Below are 4446 nucleotides of genomic sequence, written 5' to 3' on the forward strand. Positions count from 1 at the left end.
TAGCTTTGTTTTTTTGGGGTTAGTTTTTTTTGGGGGGGTGGGGGTGGGGGTGGGGGGGTGTTTCCGACCCCAGGAGCGCTGTACTGTAAATATTCTCGGCGACAGTTCACACACCCAAGGTACCGAGGGGCTGAGCCCACAGCGGCCACCACAGCTTGGCCCCGGGGCGGGGGGGGGGGGGGTCGGACGCCGTCTGTATAGTCATGACCTGCACTGTAGTTGTATCTATTGCACTGAGGCCCAGGAGCATATTAAACCCTCTCCAGAACACCCAAAACACTTCCCCCCCTCTCCCCCCCCCCCTCTTTTTTTTTGGGTTTGCTTCTTCCATTTTTTTGTTGTGGTTTTGTCCTCCCAACGAAACTCAACCACAAAAAGGTTTTTCCCCCTCTCCTTCCCTCCCTCCTTCCCTCCCTCTTTCCCTCTTTCCCTCCCTCTTTCCCCCTTCCTTCCTTCCTTCCTTCCCTCCTTCCTTCCCTCCTTCCTTCCCTCCTTCCCTCCTTCCTTCCTTCCCTCCTTCCTTCCTTCCCTCCTTCCCTCCCTCCTTCCTTCCTTCCCTCTTTCCTTCCTTCCCTCCTTCCCTCTTTCCTTCCTTCCCTCCTTCCCTCTTTCCTTCCTTCCCTCCTTCCCTCTTTCCCTCCTTCCCTCTTTCCCTCTTTCCTTCCTTCCCTCCTTCTTTCCTTCCTTCCCTCCTTCCTTCCTTCCTTCCTTCCTTCCTTCCTTCCTTCCTTCCTTCCTTCCTTCCTTCCTTCCTTCCTTCCTTCCTTCCTTCCTTCCTTCCTTCCTTCCTTCCTTCCTTCCTTCCTTCCTTCCTTCCTTCCTTCCTTCCTTCCTTCCTTCCTTCCTTCCTTCCTTCCTTCCTTCCTTCCTTCCTTCCTTCCTTCCTTCCTTCCTTCCTTCCTTCCTTCCTTCCTTCCTTCCTTCCTTCCTTCCTTCCTTCCTTCCTTCCTTCCCTTCCTCCCTCCCCTCCTCCCTCCCCTCTTTTCTTCCCTCCCTTTTTCTTCCTTCCTCCCCTCTTCCCTCCTTCCTTCACTACCTCCCTCCTTCCCTCCCTCCTCCCCCTGCAGAGCTGCTGTGGGAGCACCTGGCACATCTCTCCCCTCTCCCCCACCCCCCCCGGAGGTTTTTGTTTGGTTTGGTTTGTTTTTTTCCAGAGAATTCTTTGGGTTTGGTTTTATGTCTCTGGTTGGGAGCCACACTGGAAAGAGAAGGTTTTAGTTGGGGGAGGGAGGGGAATGATGAGATCCAACCCAGCCCCAGCCTGCCCTCTCCCACCCTGTGCTCCGGGGAGCAGGGCAGCTGTGCCAGCATGGTGCCCACCAGCTGTGCCTGTGGGGTGGGCTGGGGCGTGGTGCCCAGCGGCTCGGTGCCCAGCGGCGCGGTGCCCAGCGCAGGGCTGTGGTGGTGTGAACAATAAAGCAGGATGGATGCAGCGACCCAGCCCCAGCCTCCTGTGCCTTCCTTCAGCCCAGCTGGGCCCTGCCCTCCCCTTCCACCCCGGGCTCCAGGCCCTCTCCCGGGTTTGGGGTTTGCTGTGGCAGCAGAGCAGGCTTGGGGCCTCCTGGCTGCAGCCATGATGACCAATGCTCTGCCCCTGCTCTGCACCCCAACATTTGCCCCCCCTGGCTCTGCCCATGGGGTGTGATGAACCCCACACCTGCCCCTGGCTCTGCCCATGGGGTGTGATGAACCCCACACCTCCCTCTGACTCTGCCCATGGGGTGTGATGAACCCCACACCTGCCCCTGGCTCTGCCCCTGGGGTGTGATGAACCCCACACCTGCCCCTGGCTCTGCCCATGGGGTGTGATGAACCCCACACCTCCCTCTGACTCTGCCCATGGGGTGTGATGAACCCCACACCTGCCCCTGCCTCTGCCCCTGGGGTGTGATGAACCCCACACCTGCCCCTGGCTCTGCCCATGGGGTGTGATGAACCCCACACCTCCCTCTGACTCTGCCCATGGGGTGTGATGAACCCCACACCTCCCCCTGCCTCTGCCCCTGGGGTGTGATGAACCCCACACCTCCCCCTGCCTCTGCCCCTGGGGTGTGATGAACCCCACACCTCCCCCTGCCTCTGCCCCTGGGGTGTGATGAACCCCACACCTGCCCCTGCCTCTGCCCCTGGGGTGTGATGAACCCCACACCTGCCCCTGCCTCTGCCCCTGGGGTGTGAGGAACCCCACACCTGCCCCTGCCTCTGCCCCTGGGGTGTGATGAGCTCCCAGCCTGCCCCTGGCCCTGCCTGTGGAGTTCAGAGAATCCCAGACTGGTTTGGGTTGGATGGGACCTTAAAGCCACCTGGTTCCAACCCCCTGCCTCAGGCAGTGACATCTCCTCCTCAACCAGGTTGCTCAAGGCCTCATCCCACCTGGTCTTGAGCACCTCCAGGCTTGGACCCTCCACAGCTTCCCTGGGCAGCCTGTTCCAGAGCCTCCCCACCCTCTGTCCAATCTCAGGCCAGCTTCTTCCAGGCAGAAGCCATCACCCCTCGGCCTGTCACTCCATGCTGTGTCAGAATCCTCCCCACCTCTCCTGTAGCCCCCTCCAAATCCTGCCAGGCTGCTCCAAGGTCTCCCTGCAGCCTTTTCTCAGGCTGAACAACCCCAGCTCTGTCGTGGTGGCATCGATGATCTGCCCTGGGCCAGGGCTCCTGCTGCCAGCACCAGAGCCAGGCAGGGAGGGAGGAGGTTGGTCCTTGCTGCTGCTTCTTGGGGGCTCTCTCCTTCCCCTTGCCCTGCCGAGGGGCACAGAGCTGCAAGCCTCAACACTTCAGGCAGAGCAATGCTGCCCCTGGGCACTTCAGGCTTTCTGTTGACTGGCTTTGCCCTGGCGATGGCTGCGGCAGGAAACAGCTCTTGTAAAACCCCTCGGAGCTCCCCAGAAGGCTCTGAGCTTGCCCGGGGCTCTTCCCAGAGCCCACACCAACATTTGCTCTGCGGGTCCCTGCCCGCCGCGGCTCCTGCAGCCGCTCAGCTCCGCGCAGAGCTCCTTCAGACAGCGCTCCCCAGCCGGCAGCGCTGAGACGGAGCCGCGGCTCAGCCTGGCTCCGGAGTGTCCCCAGGGATTACCACCGCAGCTCCAAATCCCCGGGGCCACCGTGACCCAAATCCTCCACGCCCCGAGGCACTGTGCCAGGCAGCGCTGTCCCCTGTGCCCCCTCCCCCTCCAGCACCCCCCACCCTTTGCCTTGCTCCTGCCAGCCGCGGGGGCCCTGCCGAGGTCGGATGCCTTCCGCCAGCGTCTCCCGCAGGAGGATTTGGGATTCTCCCACCCGTGCCCCGAGCCTGCCTCCTGCTCTGACCGCTCCACCCCACCCCGTGTCACAGAACACCCCCCTGCAGTGCTGACTTGCCCTTGGCCAGCAGCACCCAGCCCTCTGGTCGCTCAGGACCCAGCAGGATGAGGCACTTGAGGAGCGAGCTCAGCTCCAACCCAGCTGGGGAGGCAACGAACCTCGAGCACAAATCCTGCTGAGGGGAAGAAGACCTAATCACAGGCTTAGAGCTCAGCTGGGCTCAGCCCTCTGCTGCCTTCCCTTCACCCCTGTCCCAGCTGGGTGAGGCTGTCACATGCCCTGCTGCCCGCACCCAGCTCAGCTCCTGGCCCTCTCCTGTCTCCTCTCCTCCAGTGTCCCTCACACACCCTGCTGCCCTGCCTGGCTTCCCTCTGCTGTGCTGGGGCAGCGGTGCCTTGGGGAAGGTCCTTGCTGAGGGGACACCAGGGACTTGAGGCTGGTGCCAGAGCTCATGGGACTGCTGTGAGGGCCCCGGGGTTACTTGGGGCAGAAACTCTGACTGGAGCTCGTTGCCCTTCTCATCCCTTCCCTCAGGGCTGCTGGTGGTCCCCCAGGCTGCTCTCGGGGTCCTGGCTGGCTGCAAGCTCTTCTGTAAGCGAGTCCCTTGCTGCCTGGAGCTCTGCAAGAGGACAGGGCATAGGTGTGGAGGGGCACTGCAGGGAGGTGCAACACCTTGCCAGGCCCAGGCAGGCCCTGGGCAGCAGGTGACAGCCAAGCAGGGGGGATGGGCAGAGAGGACCTCCCCATGTCCCTCCCCAGTATCTCCCTTACCAATCTGAGAGGCCAGCTGAGGAAACCAGTAGCAAACAGACCTCAGCTGGTCTTAGCTTCTGGCCAGACAATGTGAGGAGGCTGTTTGCTCATCCATCAGTCATTAGATAATGATTGATCACTGGGTAGTGAGTGATGAGAGGGGTGCTGCTCCTGCCTGCCCTCCCCACCCTCACACTGCTGCTCCCTGTCAGGTCACAGAGGCTGAGCAGTGCCTGAACATGAACCCATCCCAAAATGTTGAACTTTCAGACTCCTGGAGATGGAAGAGGGCAGGTTTGAGGCAGGGCAGCAGCAGGAAGGACTCAGCACTTGCAGCACTTCTCGTTTGCAGCAGCCCAATTAAAGAGATAACCAAGTTACAGAGCTCCCAGC

The sequence above is a fragment of the Melanerpes formicivorus genome, unplaced genomic scaffold (genome assembly GCF_026170545.1).
Source record: "Melanerpes formicivorus ecotype bairdi unplaced genomic scaffold, bMelFor1.0.p_v2 SCAF_67, whole genome shotgun sequence".
NCBI classification, from domain to species: Eukaryota; Metazoa; Chordata; class Aves; order Piciformes; family Picidae; genus Melanerpes; species Melanerpes formicivorus.